The 14467-nt window shown below is 41.6% G+C and overlaps 1 protein-coding gene across 2 annotated transcripts in view; it reads left to right on the plus strand.

The window, feature by feature from the left end:
- Positions 1 to 14467, plus strand: part of Slc30a2_3 (proton-coupled zinc antiporter SLC30A2) — a 117082-nt gene that overhangs the window by 4753 nt on the left and 97862 nt on the right. The gene's annotated exons all lie outside the window — the stretch shown is intronic.

Consider the following 14467-nt stretch of genomic DNA (forward strand, 5'->3'; position numbering starts at 1 on the left):
CATATTCCTCTTCTTTCTTACTCTCATACCTGCAGACTCTAGATGATCCATGTATGAAATAGCTTCAACTTAACCCTATCGACCCCAAGGATTCCTGATCAAACACTCAATCAAATTCAGTGACCCCCAGCGAACCGACAAGAAATATGAAGCAAAAGTAACAACAAATACCATATTGGCAAGTTCTGCTGCAGTCGGCTTTAAATGCAGGGCGCAACTAATAACGCTGATCGGTTACAAGATTAGCCAACCATCAAAGAGTAAGGGCGAGCAAACAGCAGCTGCTGCAGTCAAGCTGCTTGATTGCATTTAAGTGGCAGGCACGGACATTTTGATTACGTAAACGATTTGTGTGATGCATGGGGTGTAAGTGAAGCGGCTGTTTAGCCAACTTGCCACACGCCGATGACCCGCCGACATTACCGCACCGCAAAACTGTCATCGCTGAATTACCGGCAATAATTCACTGATTATCGACAAGGAATATACTCATAAGTGGAGAGAGTGTGGAGAGGAGTTCAAAGGGATAATAAGCGAGTTGAGGCTAAGCTTTAGGAAGCGACTACAGTAGAAAAAACGCCGTTGAAGGTGCGAAAAAATAGCGGATAGCGGAAAGTGCTGAGTTGAAAAATGTTGCTTCATCAGGCATGCTGCCTTAAAAAGGGGAGAACTGAAGGGAAGCAGGCTGGTGGATGTGGTTGTGTATGATTGTTGATTGCTGCCTGATGACTTTATCGCGTTGAACCAGTGACATGGGCTATGGCCGCATTTGCGGTCGCTTCCCTTGATTATGGTCTAAACTGTGAGCTATCGCCAACAAACTGCTTAGAACGCTGACAGCAATGTTTGCAAACAACAACAGCGATGTTTGTTGCAACAAACTTGAGTGTGCGCGTAATTGCTACGGGTGACATTGATGCCGTCCGTGCCGGGTTGAGCTCTTTAGCGCGCTAATGCTGACATGGCTGAAGGTGTTAATGCAGTTGTTACTGTTGACCTGGCTGATGGACAAGGCTTTTACGCCATCAGTTGTTGCTGGGCTCACTTGCCATGTGGTGTGAATAATAGGCTGTACCGCGCAAACAGCCATCAGGAGGTGCCTCGTTTGCTTTAGCAAACTTATAAAAAGGAATGACTTGACTAACATCGAAGCTTAGATGTCCTACAAAGAGACGCGTTGGGCATACTGGATCCATTTGAACAATTTCTGCTATGGTTTGATTAATGGGTAGTTGGCTTCCATCCGAAAGGCAATCTGAAAGCAAAACAGCGCTCATTATTGATACTTTCTGAAACCCCAAGAGATCTATGCAGGGTTGGATGAAGGAAAATAAGAAGATCTGAAAATGAGAATTGGATTCGATCCGACCAAAAATACTGTCTTTATATCTGCCTTGTGCTCCAAATGAAGCCACGGACAGATCTCGGAAATGTGGTAATTTCCAAAAAAGCAGAATTGAAAATGGAGACCAGGATGCTTCGTCTAAGAGTCTAATTTTGGCAAGAGATCAGTGCAGGCTCGGATGATTGAAAATAAGAAGATCTCAAAATGAGAATTGGAATCGATCCCACCAAAAAAAAAAATTGCCTTCATATCGGTTTTCCCGTACAATTGAAGCCAAGGATTTTGGAAATGTGATAATTCATTCACATTCAACGACATCATTGGATAATGTTCCTAGTTGTTCGAAATTGATCTAGGCTTGATTTTTTGGATATTATAATCCAAAGAGTCAAGGATCGCGGATCTGACTTAGATATACAAATGCCGTACAACTATATATTCTTTGAAGAGATCAAGCAGAGACAGACCGAGGATCGTATAATTTGAAGGCCGTGTATCGGTTACTGGGTTCATCTTCGGAATTTCAGCTCAGAAAATGCAGTCTACATTCTTATTTCCGGTACAAAAATTTCGGGGTTCGTGAAAATCCGAATGTCTAGGGGAGTAGGACTAAATGACAACTTTACGATATAAAGCAAATTTTTAGGACCCTAAGCATTTACCATAATTGCTAAAACGGAAAACATGTTCTTCGTAATTTTTCTACAGCTGTTGATAATGACCACATTACCATTCCGCATTCCTTCCGATACTTTTATTGCTTGTTGGCCACTTGAGTAACCGCAGCTATTTTTTAACTTCCAACAATTACCTAGATCCTCACATTAACCTACGTGTCTTCATTTATCTACACCACCTTCCATGTGTGAAAATTATAAATAAAATTGCATTAAAATTAAGTTGCAAACAAAAAATGGTGCTCCATGGTGGACTGCTTGCGAAATCCTTAAACGGCATATGCTCACCGTAACACCCGCTTTCGGCTGCTGACTTTGCTATTGTAATCGCTGTGGGTTGTGAAATGGCGGGGCTACCAGCTGTTGCATGCGCTGGCCAATTGACAGGCGCCGCCACATGCTGATTTAATACCATTCGGCTGCGCGTCGCAAATCCGTTTGCGGTCGGATTATGCCAATCAGTGTGGCTTAAAAAGTCGCTCGGTTGCCCTGTCGACTCATGAGCTACAAGTGAGTACGTAGTGAAGGTGCTTGAATAAATGGAAAAGAGTGTTCAGTGTAGGAGCTAAAGCGCGGTATTTGTGGACAGCTCGGCGGATAGTAGCGCGTAATATGATCAAGAATATATTTTTGCTCTTAGTTATAAGTAAAAGATGTCTGCACACGAAAGTATAGATTTTACAACTTATAAGAGCGGATGTAGGCTCTGGTGATATTGGCTCTTCATTGAACATCCAGCATAAGTTTTAAGCTCGTCTTCTAAACGGGATTCAATTAAAGGGCAGTCAATAAAGGTGGGTCCATTAGCAAACACCTAAAATGGGTATATGTGGTTGGTGATGCAAACATACACCCTATCCCTCCCAAATTTCAAAGGCCACCGAGGAGGAAATTTTCAAGCCTTGCAAGCCAGGAGGCAGACCGGCAGGATCGAGGTTCGGATGCAGATCACTTACTCATCTTAAATTGAAGAGCTATGCTTTCGGAAGTTTCTGAGGAGGAGCACGCTTAAAAAAATTAAATTAACTTCTGTGGAGGAATCCAAAATATTCCTTTTAATAAGATAGGGGGACTAGGGAAATAATAATATAGTTCTAGGTTAGCGAACTTCTTTCGGTTTAACTATTTCCTAAACCGTTTGCTAAATTTGTATTTACTATATTTTGTCATCTGGGAATAGTTTTGACGTAATTTTTCACGGCATCATGGTCTGGTACGGGTCCACGTGATAATCTCATACAGTTTATCTCATTAATCATGTGATATTTGTGATCTCACACTTGTAAAGACCTCGGAAACATAGATGATTTTATTCGAGCAGTTACATAGCTCTCTCAGCGAAGGCTTCTATAGGTTTCAGGTATTGAAAAACGCTCAATAAGTAAATGATCGCAAAGCGTAATTGATGAAGCCTTAAGTGGCGCTATTGTCGGTCTATGGTTTTACAGGCTTCTTTGTTTTTGGCTTCTTTAGGGTCCAAGTATTATATGTGCAAGTAGCTATATTTTGTCCAAAAGGGAATCTGAGAGCTACGACAGATTCATTATTGATGCATTCCGACGACCTTCACCGACAAGGATCCGAAAGAAAGTGCTGGGTTAGAAGAATGTAAATAAGTGCAAGATTTCCAAACTGTAATCCGAGATGTCTAGATATCGAATTGTCCGTCAGAGTAAATGATCGCTTCGGCGCAATTGAAGAAACCTTATGTGGCTCTGTTGTCGGTCTTTGATTCTACAAGGGAGTTTCATGTGCATACCACCGATCTTTGATCGTCCGTCAATATATTGCGGAAGTCTTCTAAAACTAATAGATTATACTCGACTAATTTTCCTAGAATAGTGTTTTTATGATTCTAGATATGAGTCCACCGTTTAAAACACTCAACTCAACTATTTCAGCAGTCGCTGTGAACTCTTAAGCCCACATCCCGCATTATCTCGCACAAAATATTAGAATTACAAAAATAAAGCTTTATTAAAGATTTGCCAACATAATTTAATCCGCTTTCAACAGCAACAAAAAGCATAATAACTGATAAAAGAGTAGTGATGGAGAAATGAATAATAAAACAACAATAACAAAAGTACTTGTGAAAAGTTCTGAGGGATTGCGCGAATCATTGACCGGAAAGTGGCGAAAATTTCAAAACAAAAACAAGAAAAAAATAAGCTAATTTCGGAGGAGCGAAATTGCTGCTGAGCGCGAGAAAGAGTGAGAGAGGGAGAGAGAGTTTTGCAGAAGCGGTTTTAGTAACAGCTCGTTGAGCAGCTAAGCTAACGTATTGTTTTATTGTTGTACACACTGTTTCTTTGCTTTCATTGTTATATAACTGTTGATATTTTTGAATTTTAAATTGTTATTGTTGTTTTAAAAGCTTAGCGCAAAATGCTAGCGGGAGGGTCATTGCATTTTAATTATTATTTTTCGTGTGAATTTGTTGGCTATTTTTAGTTGGTTGGATGATTGCATTTTTGATGTGGTTGTTGTTGTTTTTGTTGTTATTATAGCGTGGCTTTAGTGAGGGAGTGTGTATTTTTTAACTGATTTTTGTTGCTTTGCAGTCTTTGCTGCTGCACTTGTTATCGCTTCAAACTCCTTCACTACGGTCGCTCGCTGCCATCTTCGCGACGTCATCACAAACTTCAAGTTGTTGTTGTTGTTAGTTTTTGTTGATTAATGCAAAGTTTAAATTAGTTTTTCGCCTTTTCGAGTGCGAAAATGCAAAAAGTTTTCGAGCGATTTTGAGTTTGAGCTGGCATTTTTTTCCCAGCGACACTGCCACTTAAGCGGACGCATATCTATGTATGTGTGGCATATCTGTGTGCAATGAAAAACGTAAATAACAACAACAACAACTTGAAATTTTCGCACACCCTAATAAGCGCTATCGCATAACCAACAAATTGTGGTGCAAACTGTTGCACTCGCAGCTGTGGCAATCGCATTAAAGTGAACTGGCTGAGCGTTGAGTTGCAAGAAAAGCATATACCAGCTTATGCGACCCCGATGCGCAACAACGTAAGATCGCCGCAAAAGCTGGCAGCTGACAACAGACGACTAGCGACAGACGACAGCCGGCAGTGCGCGTTGCCACCAAGCAGCAGCTGCGTTGTGTAACGGTACTGAAACGTAGAAACAACGCAGTAACGTAATATATGCGCTGAGTGGCAGCGCGGCTTTGTATGCGACCGCAACGCTGCCACTTACCACTCACATTTCCACTGTCACGGCTTTCACGCCTTGAAGTATGCTAATTTAAAATGCAACATTTGTACGCTGCTGCAACTGTGGCAGCATTGCAGTTTTCTTGACAGGATTAAGCGACGCTCATGCGGTTGGCAGACATACAAGTCTTAAAGTTATATTCGTTTTGTGCAGCGAAGTCGTTGCCCGTTGGCGGCAGAAGCTGCGCTGTGTCTAAATCAATTTTGCAAGTTTTTTAATGCATTCTTGGTAGTATAAGTAGACTAAGAGTAGACGAAGAATAATTTTGAGTGCCTCGGATATTTCTTGATTGCTTTTTAGTTAGTCTTAACTCATCCACTTTGTTCTTAGACATATCAAAATCGTTTCTTTTCAGTGCTACGCTTGAAGTAAAAGCAAGTAATTGCAATATTGAGGAGTTTCTATGCAAAGAATAACTCAAAATGCTTACTGGGTTTGAGGAGAGAGGTTTGGTTAATACTTTCAGGCCGCAAAAAGTCTAAACAAGCTTTCTCCATCGAAAAAATTTCGAGTTTCTCCCTTTTAGAGTCATCTTATTGTGCTGTAATACATTTTAGAAGTCTAAACGAGCTTACTCCATCGAAAAAATTTCGTTTTTCTCCCTTTTAGAGTCATCTTATTGTGCTGTAATACATTTTAGAAGTCTAAACGAGCTTTCTCCATCGAAAAGATTTCGTTTTTCTCCCTTTTAGAGTCACCTTATGGTGCCGTAATACATTTTAGAACCATCTCCGTTAATAGTCCTTTAATTAGGAAGGCTATCTAGTGCCTTCTTTATACATATCAAATGCTATGTTGTCACTGAAGACACTTGTATACTTCTCTTCCACCTTTGAACTCCATCCATATACATTTTTGTTTAATTTCTACAGACCTGCGGCAACTTCGTCATGTGATAACTTCAAATTGCATGATTCTCAGTTTTTCGTTTAGCCAAATTACACCAAAAGAAGTTTTTGTAAACAAACTTGTTATAAAACTCGCTACTCATTCTTCCGCAAAGTGGAAAAAGGTAAAAAAGAATTTGGAAAAAATAATTTTCACTAAAGTACTTAAGACTTAACTAGTTTTAAAAATAATATGAAGAGAAAACAAGTAAGGAAGGGCTAAGTTCGGGTATAACCGAATATTTTATACTCTCGCAATTTATTTATTTAACTTTATTTATATTATATGATACACAATTTGACCCACATATTCGTCATATATATTGTATAAAGTCCATTGAAAGTTGGAAACCATAATATTAGGTTACAAGCACCGAGGTCCCTCGTGTTCGATATATGGGGCCTTAAAACCTATGGTCCGATTTTGGTGATTTTTAGAATGGGGCTGCCACACTATAAACATAGTATTTGTGCAAAGTTCTGCACCGATATCTTCACTAGTGCTTACTTTATATACTGTAATGTAAACGATTCAGATCGTCTTCAAAGTTCTGGTATATAGGAAGTAGGCGTGGTTGTGAATCGATTTGGCCTATTTTCACAACATATCATTGGGATGTAAGGAAACTATTATAAACCAAGTTTCATTGAAATCGGTCGAGTAGTTCCTGAGACGCCACGCCCATTTTCCATTTTGTAAAAAAATCTGAGTGCAGCTTCCATCTGCCATTTCTTATGTGAAATTTAGTGTTTCTGACGTTTTTCGTTAGTGAGTTAACCCACTTTTAGTAATTTTCAACCTAACCTTTGTATGGGAGGTGGGCGTGGTTATTATCCGATTTCTTTCATATTTGGACTGTATTAAGAAGTGGCTAAAAAAAACAACTGCAGAAAGTTTGGTTTATATAGCTTTATTGGTTTCCGAGATATGTACAAAAAACCTATTTAGGGACGGGGCCACGCCCACCTCCCCAAAAAAAATTACATCCAAATATGCCCCTTCATAGTGCGATCCTTCATACCAAATTTTATTTCCATAGCTTTATTTAAGATTTGGTTATGGCACTTTATGTGTTTTCGGTTTTCGCCATTTTGTGGGCGTGGGAGTGGTCCGATTTTGCTCATCGAAAGCAACCTTCCTATGGTGCCAAGAAATAAGTGTGTCAAGTTTCATTAAGATATCTCAATTTTTTCTCAAGTTACAGCTTGCACAGACGGACGGACAGACGGACGGACAGACAGACAGACATTCGGATTTGAACTCCACTCTTCACCCTGATCACTTTGGTATATATAACCCTATATCTAACTCGTTTAGTTTTGGGTGTTACAAGCAACCGTTATGTGAACAAAACTATAATACTCTCTTAGCAACTTTGTTGCGAGAGTATAAAAATGAATTATGTAACGCATTGCATACTTACAGGCGCTGCTAAGTGTAGTGTTGTATATCATGTTGCAACACATTGCATACTTTTAGGTGCTCACTGCTCTTGCAGCATGCAAATATGTATCGCTTAAGCAATAAATAACTGTACAATTGTGCCTACGGTAAAAGCCATGCTACGCACTCTCCTTTCATTTCATTTTTGTTGCTTTTTTTTTTGTCACACGAAGCTTATAACTGCTTCGCATTGTCTAACCGTTATACATCATCAGACGCTTATTTGATATGCAAATCATTTTTATTTCTCATTGCATTTTTTCCCATGCCATATCTTAAAGAAGCTATGAAATTATTGCTAGCAAACACCCGATAGCGACAATTCCCCGCACGGGTCGCACACAATAGCCAAGCAATTGGCGTCGAGTGTTCGGTGGCGTTGCGCCTCTGGTGATGCAACAATTTCTCTTTTTATTGTTGTTTACTCGCAGTTGTTGCTGTTATTTACCGTTTTCCGACATTTCGATTGTTGGCGCCAGGGGCTGCACGGCGTTGCAGCGTTGCCTTCCACATCCCCTTTATTGGCGTACAACAGTCCGAGTTATGCGCCACTGCACTTCACTTTCTCTTACTGCACTTTCTTGTTGTTGTTGTTTAAGACATTTCTAGCCTTTGGTTGCTTTCCTGTTTTACTTCTTTGCTTTCCTTCCGTGCTTCCGTCCGTCGCTTGCTGCCCGCGTCTGCTTTGGCATTCATTCATGCAAATACATAATTCTTCAACTGCCATTGCTGCATGCGCTTGGTGGGAGTTACATAATACTCTCTTTATTTTGTATTTTTTCGTATTACGTATTTTCTTATGCGTGTTTTCTTCCAACGGCATATCGCTCTGTGGTAGCAAGCTGCAACAATCACAGTAAATCACAGCATACTTCAAGGCGCTCTTACAGGCTTCACATTGTTTTCCTCGTTATCTTGCTTTTTAACTTCGCATTTTTCTGCGTCAGATGCTTGCAGAGACTTATTGTTTGAGAGTTGGGGTTTTCACATATAGTAGGGTTTTAAAATTGTCATTATTTGACCAAGCTTTTGGACTGAGGTCACTATCATGAGAACATTATGCTGAAAATCTGAACTGATGTTTGAGAGAAAATGGCTTATTTTTGGAGTTATGTTATATTTAATTAAATATTTTATCAAATAATACTAGATATAATACTTATATTTAATTAGTATAAATTTCATTACTCATTTAAAATGTAATTACTTGTATTTTCACCAAATTCAGTCAATACCCATATGAAATACATGAAATTATATATATATATATTTGGCGTAGGAACCGCTTTAAGCGATTATAGCCGAATCCACCAGAGCGCGCCACTCATTCCTCCTTTTTGCTTTTTGGCGCCAATTGGAAACACCAAGTGAAGCCAGGTCACTTTGCACTTGGTCTTTCCACCGGAGTGGAGGTCGTCCTCTTCCGCGGCTTCCTCCAGCGGGTACTGCATCGAATACTTTCAGAGCTGGAGTGTTTTCTTCCATCCGTACAACATGACCTAGCCAGCGTAGCCGCTGTCTTTTTATTCGCTGAACTATGTCAATGTCGTCGTATAAATCGTACAGCTCATCGTTCCATCGCCTGCGGTATTCGCCGTTGCCAATGTTTAGAGGACCAAAAATCTTGCGCAAAACCTTTCTCTCGAAAACCCCAAGAGTCGTCTCATCGGATGTTGTCATCGTCCACGCTTCAGCGCCATACATCAGGACGGGAATAATGAGCGACTTATAGAGTTTGATTTTGGTTCGTCGAGAGAGGACTTTACTTTTCAATTGCCTACTCAGTCCAAAGTAGCACCTGTTGGCAAGAGTGATTCTGCGTTGGATTTCAAGGCTGACATTGTTGGTGTTGTTAATGCTGGTTCCCAGATAAACGAAATTATCTACAACTTCAAAGTTATGACTGTCAACAGTGACGTGGGAGCCAAGACGCGAGTGCGCCGACTGTTTGTTTGATGACAGGAGATATTTCGTCTTGTCCTCATTCACCACCAGACCCATACGCTTCGCTTCTTTATCTAGTCTGGAAAACGCAGAACAAACGGCGCGGTTGTTGCTTCCGATGATATCAATATCATCGGCATACGCCAGGAGCTGTACACTCTTGTAGAAGATTGTACCCTCTCTATTTAGTTCTGCAGCTCGTATTATTTTTTCCAGCAATAGATTGAAGAAGTCGCACGATAGTGAGTCACCCTGTCTGAAGCCTCGTTTGGTATCGAACGGCTCGGAGAGGTCCTTCCCGATCCTGACGGAGCTTTTGGTGTTGCTCAACGTCAGCTTACATAGCCGTATTAGTTTTGCAGGGATACCAAATTCAGACATCGCGGCATAAAGGCAGCTCCTTTTCGTGCTATCGAAGGCAGCTTTAAAATCGATAAAAAGATGGTGAGTATCGATTCTTCTCTCTCGGGTCTTTTCCAAGATTTGGCGCATGGTGAATATCTGGTCCATTGTGGATTTTCCAGGTCTAAAGCCACACTGATAAGGTCCAATCAGTTCGTTGACGGTGGGCTTTAGTCTTTCACACAATACGCTCGACAAAACCTTATATGCGATATTGAGGAGACTTATACCACGGTAGTTGGCGCAGATTGTGGGGTCTCCCTTCTTATGGATTGGGCAGAGCACACTAAGATTCCAATCGTCAGGCATGCTTTCTTCCGACCATATTCTACAAAGAAGCTGATGCATGCACCTTATCAGTTCTTCGCCGCCGTATTTGAATAGCTCGGCCGGTAATCCATCGGCCCCCGCCGCTTTGTTGTTCTTCAAGCGGGTAATTGCTATTCGAATTTCTTCATGGTCGGGTAATGGAACATCTATTCCATCGTCATCGATTGGGGAATCGGGTTCGCCATCTCCTGGTGTTGTACTTTCACTGCCATTGAGCAGGTCGGAGAAGTGTTCCCTCCATAATCCCAGTGTGCTCTGGACATCCGCTACCAGATTACCTTCTCGGTCCCTACATGATAATGCTCCGGTCTTGAAACCTTCTGTTAATCGCCTCATCTTTTCATAAAATTTTCGAGCATTACCCATGTCGGCCAGCTTTTCAAGCTTTTCATACTCACGCATTTCGGCCTCTTTCTTTTTACGTCTGCAAATGCGTCTCGCTTCCCTCTTCAGTTCTCGATATCTATCCCACCCCGAACGTGTTGTGGTCGATCGCAACGTTGCGAGGTAGGCAGTCTGTTTTCTCTCCACTGCGGAACGACAATTCTCATCGTACCAACTGGTTTTTTGGCGTTGCCGTAGACCAATTGTTTCGGCTGCAGCGGTATGCAATGAGTTTGAGATGCCGTTCCACAGCTCCCTTATATCGAGATGCTGATGAGTGCTCTCAGAGAGCAGGAGTGCAAGTCGAGTAGAAAATCGTTCGGCTGTCGGTTGTGATTGCAGCTTTTCGACGGCGAACCTTCCTTGTGTTTGTTGACGGGCGTTCTTTGCTGCACAGAGGCGAGTGCGTATCTTTGCTGCTACTAGATAATGGTCCGAGTCAATGTTTGGTCCTCGGAGCGTACGCACGTCTAAAACACTGGAGACATGTCTTCCGTCTATCACAACGTGATCGATTTGGTTGCGCGTGTTTCGATCAGGGGACAGCCACGTTGCTTGATGAATTTTTTTATGCTGGAATCTGGTACTACAGACAACCATATTTCGGGCCCCAGCGAAGTCGATCAGCCTCAGGCCGTTTGGCGATGTTTCGTCATGGAGGCTGAATTTTCCGACTGTTGTGCCAAAGACACCTTCTTTACCCACCCTGGCGTTAAAATCGCCAAGCACGATTTTGACATCGTGGCGGGGGCAGCGCTCATAGGTGCGTTCTAGGCGCTCATAGAAAGCGTCTTTGGTCACATCGTCCTTCTCTTCCGTTGGGGCGTGGGCGCAAATCAGCGATATGTTGAAGAACCTCGCTTTTATGCGGATTGTGGCTAGACGTTCATCCACCGGGGTGAATGCCAGGACTCGGCGACGGAGTCTCTCTCCCACCACAAATCCAACACCAAATTTGCGCTCCTTTATATGGCCGCTGTAGTAGATGTCACAAGGACCCACCTTCTTCCGTCCTTGTCCCGTCCATCGCACTTCTTGGACGGCGGTGATGTCAGCCTTTAGTTGTATGAGGACATCAACCAGCTGGGCAGAGGCACCTTCCCAATTAAGAGTCCGGACATTCCAGGTGCATGCCCTCAAATCATGATCCTTAGTACGTTTGCAGGGGTCGTCATCAAAAGGGGGGTTTCTCATCCGAGGCTCGGTGTTTGTTTTCATTGGGGAGATTTTTTTATGTGGTGGGTCCCAAGCCCTACGCACAACCGCACAAGCGGGCTTCGCCTTCTCACTTTTGCTCGCCTCCAAACGGATGTCTGTTAGCTACCCAGGGGATACTTGGTCTAAAACCGGAAGTCGTGAGCTGCTTGAGTCATATGCAAAAGAATCGTTCCTGGCCACTCCCAAGTGAATGGCAATCAGAAACTTTCCTCACTTGCGTGAACTTCTACATATGACCCCATCCCCCAAATTAGAATTACATAATTACAGAATTAGATTACAATTTTTATTAATTTATAATTCCTATAAATTACTTTAGTTAGACAGAATAACGTTCGATTATTTCTGATTATTACGTTACAATATGATAACTCATTTCATCGCTTTATAACATGGTTTTGATTACATGTGACCATTAAATTACATTACTATTACAGTAGACGCTCGGAAATTAGAACCACTTTGCTTTTGGGGTAGTTCTAATTTCCGAGATGTTCTAATTTCTGGACGGTTTTTTTTTTAACGTAAATAATAAAACTAGGAGTTAAGACACTTCCAAAAACTATACAAAAACATTTTTTTCTTATTTTGTTTAAAAACATAAAATTCAGTCCATTACATAACAATTATTAAAAAAAAAACAATTTAAAATTTCAGAAATTAATTAAACATTCAGGATAAGGGCTCAGTTCAAAATTATTTTTTGTTTGACATAGTAATCAGTATATTTGTTTTTTTTTTTGGATTTCTTTAAATCCGATATAACAATATCATTACGGAGGGCCAAAAGAGTGGCCATGTGATTACGTGGAAGACAATTCACTCTTGTTGCACCTATTTATTAAATTGCTAACGCTTTCAATAGCTATAGCATTTGAAATAACTGGTGTGTCCTCAACAACATCGTCTGAACTGCTAGACGCGAATGCGCCGACTGTTTGTTTGATGACAGGAGATATTTCGTCTTGTCCTCATTCACCTCCAGACCCATTCGCTTCGCCTCCTTATCCATGTGGGAAAAAGCAGAACAAACGGCGCGGTTGTTGCTTCCGATGATATCAATATCATCGGCGTACGCCAGGAGCTGTACACTCTTGTAGAAGATTGTACCTTCTCGGTTTAGCTCTGCAGCTCTTATAATTTTTTCCAGCATCAGGTTAAAGAAGTCGCACGATAGTGAGTCACCTTGTCTGAAACCTCGTTTGATATCGAACGGCTCGGAGAGGTCCTTCCCAATCATGACGGAGCTTTTGGTGTTGTTCAACGTCAATTTACACAGCCGTATTAGTTTTGCGGGGATACCAAATTCAGACATCGCGGTGTATGTGAAATTTGATACGCGTGGACAAATCTCACAAATTAGTGCCCTTAGTTATAGGAAAAGCCATAAATCCCAGGAGCTTCAAAGGTTTTAATAATTCACTTCAATACAACATTTCCAAAAATGCTTGGATGACGTCTCGGACCTTTCATGATTGGTTTCACAAGATCGTTATTAATGAAGTAAAAGCAAAAAATTTTGCCTTTAATTTCATTAAAAATAACTTGCCTCCGAAGGCTCTTTTGCTTATGGAGAACTGCTCCGTGCATGCACCAATTGGGCATCTTCAAAGCAAAGATGGCAACATAGTTGCATATTTCTTGCCGCCAAATGTGACAGCAGCTGTGCAACCAATGGATCAAAATCCCATAAAGTTAATAAAACTTATTTACAGAAGTAAGTTACTTGCTGAAATAATAACTAAATGTGGTGCACTGAATAGTCTGTTGAAATCCCATTCCATCCGAAAGGCAATAATATTTCTGAAACAAGCTGAGACAACGTCAACAGTGATGAGGAATTCTTGGTCAAAGTTGTTAAATTGGGACTCTGACCAATATGACAGCGATGATGATGTGCCACTAGCACATTTGCTTAACAAAAATGAGGACTGCAATGAAGCTCTCCAAGTAAATCAAACTCTTTTAGCAGAAATTGATCCAAACAGTTTCATGTGTATGGCTGACATCGAGAAATGGAATGAATGGAGGTGAATGAGGACAAGACGAAATATCTCCTGTCATCAAACAAACAGTCGGCGCATTCGCGTCTTGGCTCCCACGTCACTGTTGACAGTCATAACTTCGAGGTCGTAGATAATTTCGTATACCTGGGAACCAGCATCAACAACACGAACAATGTCAGCCTCGAAATCCAGCGCAGAATAACTCTTGCCAACAGGTGCTACTTTGGACTGAGTAGGCAATTGAACAGTAAAGTCCTCTCTCGACGAACCAAAATCAAGCTCTACAAGTCGCTTATCATTCCCGTCCTGCTTTACGGTGCAGAAGCTTGGACGATGTCAACATCCTATTAGACGGCACTAGGAGTTTTCGAGAGAAAGGTTTTGCGGAAGATTTATGGTCCCTTAAACATTGACAACGGCTAATACTGCAGAAGATGGAATGATGAGCTGAGGAAGGGGAAGGCCTCCACTCCGTTGGAGGTACCAGGTGGAGAGCGACCTGGTTACACTTGGGATCTCCAACTGGCGCCGAACTGCGAAGGAGAGAGAGAGGGGGCGCACTATCGTCGATTCGGCTATAACCGGCTAAACGGTTGTAACGC

The sequence above is a fragment of the Zeugodacus cucurbitae genome, chromosome 3 (assembly GCF_028554725.1).
Source record: "Zeugodacus cucurbitae isolate PBARC_wt_2022May chromosome 3, idZeuCucr1.2, whole genome shotgun sequence".
Classification (NCBI taxonomy): Eukaryota; Metazoa; Arthropoda; class Insecta; order Diptera; family Tephritidae; genus Zeugodacus; species Zeugodacus cucurbitae.